Raw genomic sequence first — 18708 nt, 5'->3', positions numbered from 1 at the left:
TACAGTACTGATAAAAATTGTTCAGTTTTTGGAGTGGAAAAGCTCTTTGCAAGTCCAGCTGATAATGATTGGTAAACAATTTGTAGTGAACAAGATACTTCGTGTAGCGACAATAAAAACTAGAACTGTCCAATAGGGACAAATACCCCCGCTGGGTTTTTCAGCGGTGCCAATTCAGAAATATTTTATGGATCTAGTAAGAGGTATTCACTATTGTCTAATATAGTGCCTTGCTACAGCATGATACGCCCATCAAACATTGTTCGATAATCATAAATTGGTTAGGGTGCAAGAAAATTTCTGAGAAACGGTCCGGACAAAATCTTGTCTACAGACAGACGGACAGACAGACGGACATGGTGATTCCAATATACCCCCCTAAACTTCGTTTGCGGGGGTATAAAAACAAACAAAGGAGCGGATAGAGGATCTGATTTTAATCAGATTGCAGTAAATGTAAAACCAAGCCTCTTTCGTTCCTCCTAACTAAGATATTGAAAGTCCTGAAGGAAAAACTTCAAGAGTACTGTGATACAATATATTCAAGAAGTGGATACTTGTTTTAGGGACTTTGAGATTGAATATTGTTCGTTAACTATACATCCTTCTTCCAAGACACGGCCAGCGGCACCGGATAGGCCTAAACCACACAACAAACCTCCGACGTAGGCCGCGGCCGGTGAGCGTCACGTCCCCATGTCGTCTCGGGCACAGATATCAAACGAAGGACAACCGGCAATTCTGTCCGACTCGCAAAAGAGGGCTATAACCGATGCAATCTAGATAAGGATAGCCGATAGGGAATCTCAACCGTCACCTACTGTAAACCAACTTTTATTCGCGTGCGAGAAATTTTCAAAAGGTTAGCGGGATCATCTTCTTCGCGAATATTTCTCGCCCTGAAGCGGTCCTTTAAGTGTATGTGACTATTGGAGTTTTATGAAGAGACTTACTTTTACAATCGACGACTGACTTTTACAATTTATACATAGTCAACACCAATTACTAAAATGTAAAAGTCAGCTGTCGAATGTAAAAGTAAGTCTCTTCATAAAACTCCATTAAAAACAGATCCAGAAAGCCTTGATCGCGAAAATTAATCGTCAAGAACTAGTCTATCCCTGGAAAATAATGTCACTGCGAATAAAAGTTGGTTTACAGTATTCCTGTTGTAGTCACGGATCCTTCTGTTTGTGACCAAAATGGGCAAGATTAAGATGATTTGATTCAATTCGTGAAGATTTTTCGGAGGTGAATGAACATCATGCAGGGCTGGTGCCCAGTTATAGTTTTGAGCTGGGATGTTATGTCTCCATTAAGATCAAAGTACAAATTTCAAGCGGGCAATACGTAAATCTAGCAAGATTGGCGACTAATTCCTCAGACCCTGATGACGAAATGCAGTACTTCTAATTTGAAGAGGGCAATCTGGCAATAACCCAAAAGAACAAGGTCAAGACTATAACAGATAACCAAGTCTGGACAAATCTTTTTCTTGTATACTCAAAGACTTTAAAAACGCCTATATGAAAATGTAAAATAGAACAAATTCACAATTTTGATTATCTAATATTTTGCCTATGTATTGTGTTTTAAACATTTTGGCATGTATCCATATCATAGAAAAATGAAATCACTCATCCGTAACTCAGACCGTCTCACCCTTGCTCACTTTACTTAAAGTCGCCCACGTGGTGAACGAAGGATTTTTTTCATCTCTCGTCACGTATACGTGCAACTTACACTATTTCAGTCCGAATATCAAGAGTTGACGTCATTCCAACCGTTGACTGAAATGCCAAGGCTGTCTGAGCAACAGAAGTATGCCATTCTTGGTCTTGTTGACGCTATGTTAAAGCATCGCAATATCGCACGATGCATCAATGTGCACCAATCTACAATAACAAGATTGCTGAGGAAATATCGGGCCACAGGAAGTGTCAAGGACCGTCCGCGAAGTGGGCAGCCACGCGTAAGAACGAGGCGTCAAGATGTCTTCATTAGGCAACGTCATCTGCGCGACAGGTTTTTAACGTCTGTTTCAACGTCGAAAAATGTAATAGGGCGTCATGGGAGACACATCCATCCCAGAACCGTGAGACGACGATTGAAAGAACATGGAATATTGTGTCGACGTCTATTGAAAGGTAATGTCCTTTCTCAATGCCATCGACAATTGCGCGTCATATGGGCACGGAATATGCTTGCCAATCGTCGAAACTGGCGTGATGTAGTGTTCAGCGATGAATCGAAATTCAACTTATCCCATGCTCATGGCAGGCAACGGATTAACCGGCGTCGTCATGAACGTTTCGCTGCAAACTGTGTCATTCAGCATGACAGATTCGGCGGAGGTGGCGTTATGGTGTGGGGAGCAATCAATCAAAATTTCAAGTCATCTTTGATCATATTGAGGGACACTCTAACAGCCAGGCGCTATATTGATCAGGTACTACTTACGGAACTTCTTCCACTGATCCGACGTCATCAGACTGTCAATAATCCATTGATGCTTCAGAAGGACAACGCGCGTTCACACACAGCCCGCATTACTATGGACTTTCTACACGCTAATAGAGTTAACATCTTGGAACTCTCAGCTAGATCTCCCGACCTTAATCCCATCGAACACGTGTGGGACGAACTGGGAAGACGGTTAAAAAGACGTCAACGCCAACCCGCAAGCGTGCCAGAATTAGCACAGGCTCTACAGGAAGAATGGAATAACATTCCTATGAGACAAATTCGAGCTGTATGCCAATCCATGAGGTCCCGCTTGAGAGCTTGTTTAGTTCTAAATGGTGGTCATACACGTTACTGATCAAAAAGGGAAAAAATGTTGACCGTGTAATTTTAACTGCTTGCCTTGAAAAAACGCGGTCAACAAACTCGTTGATTGTATTGGAAATGAAGAGATTAAACGAACAAATTAAGATTTTTATTAAATTTCCTACAACATGTAACGTTATATACAAATGACAATAAAAACAATTATAATAGGCGTTTTTAAGTCGCTGAGTATATATTCGTCTATATATAAGTGACTGCCACTGCCCTATTAAAGTATATATACACACAATCCGTTTAGGCGCTAGTACGTCATTTGAACTTCGTTGGCCTGATTACGATATCCAAAGAAAAGGACAGAACTCCAACATTCCTTTAACTAACGTCGACCATGAATTATGGTTATTGTCTATATGTAGTCCCCTGCAACACACAACAATTATAACACTAAAAATCAAGGGAACAAATGCTATGATTTTAATTTTCGGGGATCTTGTTTACAAAGACCATTTTTATAGGAATCTATGCATGCGATGTTCACTCAACCATCGGTCTATTAAATGTTTATTAAAGATATTTACCTACAAATCGTTTGAAACAGATTAAAGCCAAACAATACAAAACCAGTGCAGCCATTCAGACATTAGTAACAGAGCCACTTCCCCTATTCAGATTTCACAATTAAACGATTATTTAAGACTTCATCCAGACCAACACACGTAACACGAATTAATTCAAGGGTTTTCACAAGGTTCATGTATAACACTTGGTTACAAAGGTCCGAGACGAGCAACAGATTTTCACAACCTCAGATCATTAGAGGGCCTATAGCATGAAGCAATTCAACTAATCAATATAGAAATTTGTTTAGGTAAAGTGGCAGGACCTTTTCCTTCTACACCTTTAGTTAATCTTAGGCTATCACCAGTAGGTCAAGTGCCCAAGAAGGATGAATCCTTTAGACTTACTCATCATTTGTCATTTCAGCAAGGTCTAGTGTAAATGCCTTCGTTGATAAAGATGATTGCTCTGTAAATTATAATTCCTTTGATGTTACCCTTGCTAAGATGGGGAGGGGAGCTTTGATTGCACGTTTGGACATAAAAAGCACATTGTCACTTTTTCATCCTGAGGAATTTGACTTGTTAGGTTTTAAAATCCAAGGTAAAGTTGATTTTCATGTGTTTACCTGTTGGCTGTGCAATAAGCTGCACTATGTTTGAATTTTTTTCAACATTTCTAGAGTGGGCCCTTTGGGAAAAGTCAGGAAGAAGTAATGTCGTACACTATTTAGATGACTTCTTGTTATACGGATAAGCAGGCACTCAGGACTGTGCAAACTTAATGTCGTGATTTAGCTCATTAGCTCAGACCTAGGTGTTCCATTAGCTCAGGAAAAATAATAGGTCCTACTCCAGTTTGAACTTTTCTTGGGTTAGAAATTGATACTATTAAGATGACAATAAAAATTCCACAGTAAAAATTGTGTCCACTGACTAAGTTAAAGGCTATATCTCATAAATGTAAACTCTTTGAGAACTCCTTTCAATACTCTGGTGCTATCTTATGGAATAATTTACCTGTACATATAAGAATGTCTCAAACACTCAATGCTTTCAAGCATCAAGTCAAAAAATTTGTAAAACAATGTAGAAATAGCTTATGATTATTTATTGATTTTGTATATTTATATGTATGTATGTATATTGATATTTTGTCTATAGAAGGCCCCGGTGAAGAATAGTGCGTGCACTAATCGGGTTACCTTCTTTAAATAAAGAATTATTATTATTATTATTATTATATTGGCTAAAAAGAAGGCTACCCTCACAGAATTACAAAAACTAACAGGGTTGTTAAATTTTTATGTTAGTGCTATACCATCAGGTAGGGCATTTGTTCGTTGACTGTATGATGCTACTTGTGGCTTGACGAGGCCTTATCATCGACGTAGAGTTTAGCTGAGATGAAAAAAGAAATCCTCACATGGTTGTTATTTCTAGGGTTAGTTGCAGCAAACTATAAGCAATTCAGATCTCTGTTTTGTCACCATTGTTTACCATTAACCAAGGGAAAATTTGAGTCTTTCCTCGAGATAATTTTGTCTGAGATGTGATCAAACAAAGGATCACAAGAAGAGGAGACGGTATATTGCTGGGAGTTATTCATGCAGGATGTTAGAGGGAAGTAACTTTTTCAACTTGAACTTTTCAATTTGTTAAGATGATATTTCATGAGATATTAGAATCATTTAAAGTGAATTAAGAGTATGACTATCTTTGTACACACATTCCTTTTACTCCGCAATCTTTTGAAGATGGGAATAGTCAAGTCACACTGGATCAACGTCTCTCTTTCATCACAGGAGCGGATCAAGTCCCACCAACTGGGCTCCCAAAATGCACAGATAATATACAGTATTCTATGCTTGTGAAGTTGGTGTGAAAAGACTACCTCAACCTGTTCCTTAGAATTTCACTTACCGCGAGGAGTTAGTGATCCAAACACAACTTTTCTTTTACAGAAACAGAATTAAAAGAAAGTGAAAATCATAAATGAGCATCTGTGTCTGATAAGTTTACCCTATATAAAGAATCTTTGAATAATAGAGTCGTCATGTTATGTTGATGAACTCGATTGCTTGGCATTATATCGCAATACCAACTACATGTTTTACAACCATGCTAAATAGTGTTTTAGTAAATTTGAAGCATGGAATTTGATATCGTTATTTTAAAAGCTTCCACATTTTCACTTGTACAGAGGTTAATTTGTTCCGAGATCGGATTTAACCAAAAATATATCCCAACGTATGTCAACTTCCTGTCATTATGAGTGTTTGTCCGTTTCATGCATAACAAATTTTTCGTCACAGTTTTCTTATTAACTAATCACAGCAGATGCTTAAAATTTTAGAACACTCTTTGTTGAGGCATGCCATATGGTGAGATTCAATCTGATTAAAATCAAATCCTTTGATCCACTCCCGTAGATCGCTACACAAAAGGATCTGAAGTAACTCCATAGAGGGTCACGTCCGAACGACCTTTATATTACGAATATTTATGAGAAATATTAGCCAATCAGAATGTTCTGCACAAAACATGTCGGCTAATCAGCCGGTCCCGCGTCAATTTGATAACCCTTTGCTTTCGCCCACAAAGTACTTACCACGCCGTGATTGTATTAGTGAGTGTATTTGTTATCATTTATCGTAATATTTTTATTATTGGTTATTTTCTTTGATAATCGTGATTAAAAAGGAATAAAAAGCATATAAAAGACACAAAACATGTACATAAATTCTATGTTTTTCAAACGATTCGATTTGGTAACGATTTGAATAGATACAAAGAATAATGGCTGACCTCGAAGTTGCCGTGAAAAACTGTTTGAAGTATTTTAATGTAGTCACGATTAAACCAGAACAACAGAGAATATTAGATGCTATCCTCACATACAAGGGCTGCATGGCAGTTCTTCCTACGGGTTTGGAAAGTCGCTTCCGTACCAGTTACTTGTTCCAGTCAAAAAAGAATTGGGACAAAACGACGGAAAGAAAGTAATCATTTGCTCGCCTCTGATAGCCTTGATGAAAGATCAATGTGAACGTTTGAGTCAAATTTGCGGCGTAAAAGCGGCTTATTTAGGTGAGAGTTAATATATTATTGCCAAGTTTTCAGTTCCATGTAAATTGTCACATTTGTGTAGTGAGTGTACTCGAAATCAAATATTAAAATTTTTGATCAGTAATATGAATTATAATAATATTAAACAAACAAACCGTTATTGTGTCTAGCTTAAATATACCATAACCAATGAATATACATGAAACAAGCGCCTGTGGTAAAAATGTGTAAATTAATGCATATTTTTATCTGTACTGGTAATGGAACTGGTATATTTTTTATTTTAGCAAGTTGTCTCGATATAATGCCAGTTGTTATAATTGTGTCCATAAAACATTTGCATTTGCATCATGTATTTATTAAGTTTGGGCATTGCTTAAAGCCAATGTGTACATTTTTTCAGGAGGTGGTTGTAGGGATCCGGCTGTTGAACGGGGCGAATTTGACTACCTTTTCGCTGCCCCAGAGATGCTAGTTGGAGATCAGCACTGGAGATCAGTTTGTCAAAAGTTTAAAGTTTTCACTATAGTTATCGATGAATTTCACACTATAGCTACATGGTAAGCATACATAATTTCCATCTTTCATATATTGATATATTCTTCTTCAATACATACATATTGTATTTAATCAGAGTAAAAATAATTTTTAAAAGAACTGGAACAGCAGATAATTAATTTCTTGATTTCTGGAATAAATGCAGTTTTGTTAAGGTTTATAAAAAGCAAGAAACAAACTTTATCCTACCCTTATACATGAACATGTACAAGGTGAATGCTATGTAACAGTATGTCTTCAATTTTAGGGGAGAAGATGAAGGAGGAAAAAAAGCTTTTAGGAAATGGTTTTCCTACATAGGGGAAATGCGTTCCTTGTACCCTGAGGCAAGTGTCCTTGCTCTAAGCGCCACATGTACTCAGAAAATCAGTTCACGTGTAAAGAAAATCCTGAATTTTTCTACGAACATAATCGAAAAATGTGTTTCTCCAAACAAAGAAAACATAAAAATTGTGGTTCAAAAGATACCAAATTCTATTGAAATGGCATTAGGCTGGATAATAGAAGGTTTGCATGATGGAACATTTCCAAGAACTTTGATTTACTGCATGTCAATTAAAGATTCCTCTAACATTTACATGTACATTAAAAATGAACTACCTGAATGCACCTGCATTGATATGTTTCACTCAGAAACTGATGATAAGAAAAAGTCAAAGATAATGGAAGCGCTAAAAGATCCATCTAGTGAATTAAAAATTGTGGTGGCTACGAGTGCCTTGGGCATGGGAGTTGACCTTGTAGGATTTTACAATGTCATTTTGTATGGATGCCTCAAATCTATTGTAGACCTTGTTCAAGAAATAGGCCGTGTCGGGCGTGATGGACAGTGTTCAACAGCATTACTCTTACATAATTCTTATCCCATGATTGGTGTTGAGAAAGAAGTGAAAGAAGTCTATAAAGCTGGTAAAAGTACCAGTAACACAACCAATACAATAAACTACTCCTGTAGACGTGTTGCAATGCTGGCACCATTTCATAAAGCAACAGAATTGTCGCAGCTAAAAGAAGTGGAACCAGTTCATTCCTGTTGTGATTTGTGTTACAGCATATGTCAATGTGTATCATGTTCTCAAACACGCATTGAAAAATTGTTTCACTTTACTTTAGAGGACTTGTCTGCGGAGGAGGAAGAGGAGGAGACTGACGAATACACTGAATCATATGAGAGTTCTGACAATGAAGACATTGATAATTTGCATTTAGACATTAACCTGGATTGATTTGTCTCAATGCAATAAAAACTTGTTTGCCAATTAAGAAGTGAGTCAGCACATCTTCAAATAATGGCAAAATGTTTGTTTTACCTGTTAAGTTAAAAAGTTTGGATTTGTCTCGTATGATTGACTGTTTGTTGCAAAAAATTCAAATCCATTGACATAAAATTTTATTGTTTTGTGTTGTTTTAAAAGTGTATTGGTACTCATTATTGATGTTCTGAGCATCAAACATTGACAAAATATGTAACAACTTTAATAAAAAAAAATTCCAACATTTACATCTTTTTATTTCCAAGTCTGTGATATGCATACAAAGGTTTATGTTTGAAAATCAGTGTTCCTAAATGCTGGAAGCATTTGTCAAATAAGTCTTTCCCTGTAGAGGTCAAGGATTTACATTTTAATTTTCTACCATTTACATGTTTAATAGCTTTCATTTCTGCAAATTCAACGGCAATTTTCTTCACATCTTCCAAATAAGAGGGCAGATGATGAAACCCTTTTCGTTGTGTCACGTCACAAATTGAGTCATGATGTTTCACAAAGTTCACAACCATTGGGAACTCCTTAGAGTGGTACAAAATACTGTCTTTGGTCTGGAAACCTGAGCAGGCAATTTTACTGTCGCGGTTTAAGAGTTCTACATACTCATCTAACGCCATATTATTGTTGACTCCTCCATGTAAATTTATGAACCTATTTGCTGTCAGTCGCACTCGTTGGTCAGCTGATAGAATGCCCTCTGTTAATGCAATCAAATGGATTGAACCGATAGCATATTTGGTTTTGTTAGTTAAATTGTACACAGGTAGTTCATATTTAGCAGATCGAACACTCCTGTTTCCATCAGCCATATCCACAGCACTATCCAAGTTTTTGTGCAACAAAGTTAATTTGAACAACACATTGCAATAGCTTTCAACATCATCACTTTCACTTCCTCTCGATGTTTTTCGTTTGACCACTAGTGGGACATTCGCATTATGTTTGGTTTCTTCATGTACTTTTAGTGAACCTACATAGGCATATGATCGTTCACAAAAGTGGCATTGTACACGACCATCATTTACATTAGAAATCCAATAGTTTTCTGGATGATTAGGATCATTGAGAATTTCTCTTAATGTTTCCATCAAATCATCACATTCATTGAAGAAGTGTTTTCTCAGTATATTCTCACAAATTTCATTTATCCAAGCGATTTTTTCATCATCCGATTTGTCACAGAAATTTTCAGGGAGGGGTATTACGTCATCAAAGTTGACAACGTCAAATTCATCCAGAAACATCACGCAACAAAGAGCATCCAGAACGGTATAATATAAGTATTTATGCGCCCTGTATGAATCACGCACTTTGCCTTTAACATTTCTAGCATTCAACTTGTTTCTAAAGTAGAACATTGTGCCTGGGTCACTGGCAGAATCTGTGCTGTAGGTCAACTTTGCGATGGCCTAAAATGAAAAAAATTATCATTATTTAACAGTTACTTATTACCGGTAATCTTTATGCGTTTATATAAAGCATACTTTTTTTGGATGTTTTCTTTTGAATTTTTACTTTGGGATATTTCCCCCCCCCCCCAAAAAAAAAAATACCTCTAAAAAATTCATCAGCCTATGAAAGTCCTCAATCTTAGAAATAAAGCCATCAAGCCTCCCTGCTGGGGATTCTGATTCAGCATTGCTTGTTGGGCTGATTGAATTCTTTCATCCGTCAGTCTATCACCTGTAAATTGCAAGTATAGCAGTACAGAGTATTAAAAAATCATAACTATGTCCATGATGTCACAAACTAAACAGGTTGGGTTTCCCCTGTTGTAAAACATTTGAAAATAGTTTTACTCGGACTTCGTTTGTGTATTTGTTTAAGTTCTATATATTTCACTGACCACTGAGATGAGATATATTTTTGGATAATGGATATATTTATGCTTACCACCAAAAAAAAAACTGGTTCGTGAATTTCATCATTCTTGAATGGAACATACTTGTGTTGAAATTCTCCTAACATCTTAATCACTTCTGCAGTTTTTTTCTCATTGCAGTCTGTAAGGCCCAGAGGATACTGTGTAACAAATAAATCTTTAGTAAGAAAAGTCAGTGCATTAAATACTTTCTTTAAGATCTAGCGGGTAGGTGTGTAACACATTCATGAACTGTATTTTTTTTCCTTGATAAAATTTTCAAACATTAAACATTTGATGAATGAAATAATTAAAATTTGATCATAAATGACTTGAGTACAATAAAATCTTTGCTAACCTGTATTGTTTTTTCTCCAGCTTGGTCACTAAATTCATGATGAAGATGCTTTGGGTAAATTTTTCCAAATATATCTCTCATCTGTGGTACATTGCTGATTACAGATGATGCAACAATGAACACTAATTCATCATTTATCGCCGGAAAGTGACAGTGACTATGATATTGTCTTGGCTTATTATAATCACTGGACGAATAACTTGCGGGAAACAAATATGCCGGGGTTCACTGGACATCAGCCTAGTCCCGTAAACATTCTTGAAGCCAAGAAGAAAGAAGATATTTCTTAATTTAGGTTTTTACAGAGGAATTTTACATTAAAATGGCAGAAGAAACGAACCCTTATGCGGAACGAAACATACTGATAAAACCAAATCCTGTTTGGTATGAGACGACCCCTGAAGAAATGAAGGCATTCATGGGATGTTTGATTGTCATAGGTATTGTTTGTGCCCCAGCCCAAGACTTGTATTGGACTAAAGATAAACTGTTTCACCTCTCATGCCTTGAGGAAAGGTTTACAAGAACACGTTTTGATTCGAGTGAATTTTTAAGGGAGAATATAATCCCATATGGAGGTCTCAATTCATGAGACCATGATTGGATTTTCTGGACGTCCGGCCTTCAAACAGTACGTGCCCTTGAAACCAACAAAAAGAGGGATAACGTTTGGGAGCGCGCTGATCCATCCAATGCATATTTGAATGACTTCCAGGTTTACACTGGGTAACATCAGGGTGCGCCAGAGTCAAACTTAGGGGAACCTCATTACTAAGGAGTAATGGATCTCATGGATCCAGTCCTAAACTTGGGACACCATGTTTATTGTGATCCTTTCTTTTTTTTACATAGCCAGACTTATTCTTAGCTAAAACTTTAGGACCGAGGAACAATAGCCTGTGGGACAATCAAAGCAAACAGAAAAGGCCTACCAAAGGACCTGAAGAATATTAAACTTAAACAAGGAGACTCCACTGTAAGACAAAAAAGAAACATGATTGTAAGTCTTTGGACAGACAAAATAATCTTACTATTTTGTCAACGAACACAAATAAAGCAGACCAGGAAGTACAAAGGAGGCAGAAAGATGGATCCTTGAAGGCAGTTGGCTGTCCGAATGGTGTGAAGTTGTACAATGCTCATATGAATGGTGCAGACCAACTTCGGTCTACATGCAATATTTCAAGAAAAAGTCTGAAATGGTGGAAGTATTTTTTCTTTTTTTAGCTCTACTGGTCAGAGACCAGAAGAGCTTATGCGATAGTCATGTGTCCGGCGTCCGTCCGTCTGTCTGTAAACAATTTTTCAAAAAGCTACTCCTCCTAGAGTTTTGGTCTGATTTCAATTTTTCTTGGCACACAAGCAGACTACACTAAGATACATAATTCTGTATATCGGTTTTTGATTTCGATGAACTGTTGTCGTGGTTACTAAAAATAGAAATTTCTGTGAAATTCTTTCAAATGCTACTCCAAATACGGTTTTTGTCTGATTATATATCATAATGTGGCATGTAAGTAGACAACACTAAGAACATAAAGAGACTCAATCAAGGATCATTATTCTATTTATTGCTGTTGTAAAGTTCCAATTCCCAACTGCTTCAGAAATAAGTACTTTTCTCTTCCATTGCTGTAAGTACAAACCAGTAGAGCTTCAGTCTCGACAGAGACTTCTGGTTTCTTTTTGATGTCTGCATTGTAAATGCATTTATTCTGATGCGCGAATCCCCAAATCACGTTTTGAGAACCTAGTTCATTTACATTCGTAGCGGAAATTGAGTAAAGAGACTGGAATTCGGAATGTTCCGGTGGTAAACGAACATGATTTATCCAAAGTTGTTCGAAAGACATTATGTACTGTGTTAACATGTACACAAACTTTAAAAGAGAGGAACTCCTTAACACTGAACGAGGTAATAAAACCGTTATGGATTACCTGTACATGTATAAACTTGAGAAGAAGGCTGGGTTCTGTGAATATGGAGATCAGCGTGAAAGATTTATTTGTGACATGGTCTTTAATGGTGTGAATGTCCGAAAGCGTACAAAAAACTTCGCCAACAGAACTGACTTTGGATAAATTTATGTATACAAGCGGAAATTATGCTAGCAACTTCAAGTAATGATAGCAGAATCCTGGATAAAACACCGGTTGTGAAAAGTGCACAAAGCATAATGGTTTTCAACTCTACCATTTAACAAGCCCTATTATGTAAAAATCGCTTCAAGGCATCACGTAAACTACAGTGTAAAGGACAATATCTAAACTATTGACGAAATTTACGCCGGGGACATGGTTGACGAATTAGACTGGTTGTGAACTGGCAGGCCCCAACATCGCCATGGTGTGTACGTACATGTACCTGTCTATCAGGAACCAGATCTGGATGTTTGTGGGGGTTTTTATGCAATGAACTTTTCATAAGAATACAATATATCATCAAGTCTAATGCTGACTGACCTTTTTCATAACAATTGTTAGTCCATTATTAATACACTGAAATGACGACGGATTTTTCCCCGTTATTTCACGATCACGACAATGAGCACACGGTGGGTGCAAGTGACCGGTCAGCAGGGTATGCTCACTCCTCCACGGCACTTAATCCCACCTCTGATATTGAGGAGGTCCGTGTTTGCTCTGCTCCTAATATGTATTGTTTTATGGACTTAAATACTGAATACTATTCGTTTTCCTTCATATGGCTGCTTTCACAGAATGTATAATATTAATGAAATTCTGAGGCCAGTTGAAGGATTGGGGTTTCCTTTACTCAAGACCTTTTAAAATAAGTGATCTACGGTCCTCTAACCATTTCCCCCAGGGGAGAATCTACTTGTAGCTATAGACTATTGCTCGAGATACCAAGAAGTACACATGTAGCTATTATGAAGAGAACGACAAATGGTAAAATTATCACACATAAGGAAGTTATGTTTGCCCAGACACGGTATATCTCAAACCATTCGAGGTGACAATGGTCCTCAGTTCGTTTCCGAAGAATTCAAAGATTATCTAAAGGATATCGGAATCAAACACCTAGAGAAAACTCAATATTAACCGCAAGGAAACAGTGAAGTCGATAAACAAAGTCGCACTCTGCTGAACGCCATCAAAGCGGAGAATGCAGAAGGAAAAGAATGGAAAAGGGAATTGCCGAATTCTTGCTTGACCATTGATCAACCCAGCACAGCAACAACCGGCAAGAACCCAGCAGAACTGCTCTTCAATCACAAGATACGCACCAAATAACCAGATTGCCGACAAGGACAAACATAAAAGACGTAAGGAAACGTGATTAGGAGAGAAAACATAAATACAAAAGCTATGCTAGTCGAAATGCAGTGAAATCCAACATTCAAGTCGGTGATATTGTACTTCAGAAACAGCAGGAAAACTCTTGAAGTTGACAACTAAATTCGCACCCGAAAAACTGACTGTCAATAAAGATGTAAGAATGCGGTTACACTGAAAGACGAGGATGGAAAAATAATTTGACAAAGGACTAGTCCAATGAAGATATTGCAGAGCTGTTTACTCTTACGATTTGACCGTATTTTTAATCCCAAATACGTATCACTTTTTGCTATTAAGAAAATACGGAAATTCGTTCGTTTTGAATTTAGCAGTTATTTTACATTATGATCTGCTGAAATACATGTATGTGACTTATAGGCCCAAAGGGCCGGGTGTAACGTTTCAGTCTTTATATTTGAGATATATTATAATATTATATTGTATTACACAAGTCACTAAAATAAACAAGAGGCCCAAGGGCCTTGAATCGCTCTTCTGATAAATTGTACAATCTATCACTTCTATTTGAAGCCTCTTACTCTAAGTATCCTAAGATGCATGAACTGACAAAGTTTGATGATTCTTTGCCAGTTAGGACTGAAGATATTTCAGTATAGCTATAAAATACCATAAGTAGAACATGGTGACCTACTTTTTGATTTGAAACTTTCTGAGGACTCAAGATGCATTAATTGACGAAGATTGATGGTTCTAAGCCAATAAATACCTCAAATATTAAAGTAGGTGACTGTGACCTTCTTATGGTTGACATTCTCCGAGGACCAAAGATGCATCAACTATCAGAGTTTGATGATTCTACGCCAGTAAGTACCAGAGATACTTAAATAAAGCAATAAAATGTCAAAAATAGGTCACCGTGACTTACTTTTTGGTCGACATTTTCCGAGGACCCAAGATCCATCAACTGACAATGTTTGATGATTCTAAGCCAATAACTATCTGAAATAGTTAAAAGTAGGTCACCGTGATCTTGTTTTTTGGTCGACACTCTCTGAAAACCCAAGATGCCTCAACTGACAACGTTTGATAATTCTAGGCCAAAAACTACCTAAGATATAACCATAAAGTGTCAAAACTAGGTCACAGTGACCTAGTTTTTGGTCGACATTCTCCGAAAAACCAAGTTGCATCAAATGACAAAGTTTTGATAATTCTAAGCCAATAAGTACCTAAGAAACTTAAATATAGCCATAAAACGTCAAAAGTAAGTCACCTTGACCTCCTTTTTGGTCAACATTTTCAGAGGGCCCAAGATGCATCAACTGACAATGTTTGATGATTCTAAGCCAATAAGAACCTGAGATAATCAAAAGTAGGTCATTGTGACCTACTTTTTGGTCGACATTCTCCGAAAACCCAAGATGCCTTAACTGACAACGTTTGACAATTCTAGGCCAATAAGTACCCAGGATAAGTAAATATAGACATAAAATTCAAAACTAGGTCACAGTGACCTACTTTTTGGTTGACATGTTCCGAAACCCAAGTTGCATCAACTGACAAAATCTGATGATTCTAAGCCAAAAAGTACCTAAGAAGATACTGAAGTCCTAAGATGCATCAACTTACAAGATTTGATGATCCTAGTCTTTATAGTAAGCAAAATATCAACGTTTTTATTAAGTGTAAATTTTGGTTAACTTTGAAGTGACCTTGAGACCACGCCCTTTGCCCCAGGGTCATGCCTTGAACAATTTTTAATCTCCAACATATCCTGAACCTTGTTTGCAAATTTGGTGAAAATCTGCCTTGTGGTTCTGGAGAAGAAGAGTTTTTAGCTACCAGTACTTTTGGTTTTATTTTCCTGATTATCTCCCCTTATTTAAGGGTCCCAACCCTAGTTTTACTATAAATGGTAGCCCTTGGGCCAAGGATACCCTGTAACAAATTTGACAATGATTGGCCAAGGGGTTCTTGAGTTATGGCCCATATTCTAAAAAGTTAACGCACACCGCACGACGCACACCGCACAAATGGCCATAGCATTCTCTCTGAGCCTTTGGCTCAGAAGAGCTAATAAATAATTATTATTATGTATGACTGAAGAATGCCGACTCGGCTTAAAACAACGACAGTCATTTACAATCAATCTTTATGATCTGGTCGCCCGCGTGGCTTAGTGGTGAGAGCGTCTACTCTAAGAGTTGCTAAGTAAGGACTTGCTCTGAGGGGTCCGAGTCCCACTTAGATGCTGGCACGAAACAGACCCCAACCTGCTCGATGGCCTCGAGTGCTTAGTAGAAGACAACATTTGCAGCTCTCCACGGGCAGGTGGTGGTCTCTAATGAGTACAACATTCTTGAGAGAGACATTAAACAAACAATCAATCAATCATCCTTATGATTTGTCTCAGTTTCACGCCCGTATATCATTTTAAAAGAGAAAACAAGATTTCAAACGCATCGGTGATTTCGAGTAGCCAGAAAAGCTGTGGTATAAAATGACATAGAACATGTCATGTACCCATGTTTTAGTACTAGTAATCAAAAAACAGTTGATCTCTAATTATATACGTTAAATCATTGTAAAGCGAAATATTACTGGCAAATGTTAAATCTCACGGACAAATCTGATCAAAACTACTGAGAGGCAATGATAAGGGTAAGCAGGTCTGATATTGAGACAGAATGCGTGAAAACGACCTGCGCGCTATAAGTGCAAGATACATCTGATGAAACACCGAACGAAAGACCTTAACGCGACCGTAAACCGCCAGGATACATCAGAATTGTGTTACTGATTAGAATTAGATCTAGAATTTTTTGCATTCCATTCAAAGGACAATCTAGTTTCTTTGTTTATAATGTTTATGGAAGGGAATTACCGCCAAAAGTCTATGTATCTTGCTTTTATTCTTATTCTGCCTACTTCTTTATGCTTTGTTATTATTGTAATTATATGTCACTTTATTGTTTTCGTATTCGTCTTTATTATATTACACTTGAGCTTTTATCGTTCTTTATTTTGTCCTTACTTCTATGTTGCTCTATTCTTGTGAATACATTCTACTTTCTTTTAATTTGATACTGTTTCTTAAATAAACTATCTTGATTATCTCGATTACGAACGTAAATTCAATCATGTAAACAATGCCACCTAGCGTTATAATGCGGCACTAAATTCAATGAAGACGAATGCAAGTTGTCCGAATTTAGTGCCGAATTATAACTCTAGGTGGCAGGGTGTTCGCTATACGAGTGTTGGTAAAAATAGGTAAGCAAACCCGGGCCGGGGTTATTAAAGATTTTTCAATTTTCTGCCTTAATACTTTATCAATCGAACTTAAATTTTCAAATGATGTTTGTTATAAGTTCAGGTATGTACCCGATAATGCCATTTCCTCGGAAGATGGTAAGATTTTCCCTGGAAGACTGACTACATAGTGATGCTTCCTTCGGAAGACTATACAGTGAGACTCCCCCTGGGGAAGTTTCAATATATAGCTAGTCTTCCGTGGGAAATCTAGCTGTATATAGCAATTCGTCCCCCTTCATAGCAACCCCTCCCCCGAATATTTTTTTTTAATCGTAAAACAATGTTTATATGCTAACGTTTTCAGTTTTTGAAGAAAAGTTATCCGTCCTATATGAATAAATGTTTAAATGAAACCTTTTTAATAGTGGTTAATAATTAAATCATTTTAACCATTTAGTTTGACATAGATAATCTTCACGAGTACAAATGGGTAATGAATCCCCCCCGGTCCCGTGGATGCCCCTCCCCCCGGGTGCAATCGCCCGCGTGTCACTGTGGTTACGGCGTCTGCCCCCGGTTCCGACGCCTATGCAATGTAGTCAATTAATATATTAATAGTCATGTACTTAGTGGCATATGTACATATGAGTAATATTTGGTACTGAAAACAAGTTGACGACCCCCCCCCCCCCCCCCCCCCCCCCCCCCCCACCAACACCAACACCACCAAATACAGAATTTTCAAGTTTTAAGATTTTTTTAACTCTACTGGCTGATGTAAAATACGTTGCGTTCTAAAGATATTTTTTTCTTTATTAAAAAGTGCTATTTCAATGTAAAATATTAATGCATAAAAACGACTGGAGAGTTTCTAGTATGCCTAAGGTGTTCCCGGGTTCCGACTTTGCCTACCCATAACACTCCTCACTCCTTTGCAAAGCCCCGTCCCTAGAATCACACGCATGAGCAATTACTATCTGTCGTGAAATAAAGTTCAGTTCAGTGGAACCAGTGACGGATTTAAGGAGGGGGCGCACTCGGCCCCCCCCCCCCCCCCCTAAAATTGTCAAAGTAAACATAAATCACAGTTTCGTCTAGAAAATGTAAATATGCCTACTTGGTAGACCTCATTTTTACTCTACAAAATCTGTAAAAATTATTTTTGGATTGATGTAAGTTTCTTATTTCAAATGTCCATCTCAATATAGGAATATAATGAAATAATAATGTTTCTTTAAAGTAATAATTTTTATTCCTTTGTTTGAATCATCCTTTGTTCATAATAAGACACGCCATTGCGATCAAAAGCACAGCTACCTAGAAGCATTTGAAATTCAAATTAATTAAAGTTTATCTACACAGAAGTTATATCAAGGTATGTTAAGCATTTGTCTATTCAGTATCCTGTAAAATCATGTTTGATTTATAGTATATTAAGAGTTTATTCTGTATATTCAATGATCGAGCTGATTGTTTACATATGAAACTGTTCTTTACAAAAGAAATCATTGATCAAATTTATTATTTGTTAAATAATTATTATATCACATATTATAGAATAGTAAAACAATAGTGTGGTGTTGATAAACCAATGAACTAGTTTTTATTTTTTTAAATTATGTAATTGTTACACTTAGTTGGAATATAATGATCAGTAATATAGAATATGCATTGAAGGTCTGTTATATTATCATATTAGGTTAATAACAGATATGTGACGGATCCAGATCC

The 18708-nt window shown here is 37.0% G+C and overlaps 2 pseudogenes; one reads left to right on the top strand and one right to left on the bottom strand.

Annotated features, from left to right (window-relative positions):
• Positions 1–5744: 5744 nt before the first annotated feature.
• LOC134234979 (uncharacterized) lies at positions 5745–8200 on the top strand (annotated as a pseudogene).
• Positions 8201–8472: 272 nt separating this feature from the next.
• Positions 8473–14661, bottom strand: LOC134234978 (uncharacterized; annotated as a pseudogene).
• Between the last annotated feature and the right edge of the window lie 4047 nt (positions 14662–18708).

The sequence above is a fragment of the Saccostrea cucullata genome, unplaced genomic scaffold (assembly GCF_032062105.1).
Source record: "Saccostrea cucullata isolate Sc308-1 unplaced genomic scaffold, CSIRO_AGI_Scuc_v1 ctg3801, whole genome shotgun sequence".
Taxonomy (NCBI): domain Eukaryota; kingdom Metazoa; phylum Mollusca; class Bivalvia; order Ostreida; family Ostreidae; genus Saccostrea; species Saccostrea cuccullata.
The sequence above is the reverse complement of the archived record's forward strand: the minus strand, read 5'-3'. Positions and strand labels throughout refer to the sequence as shown.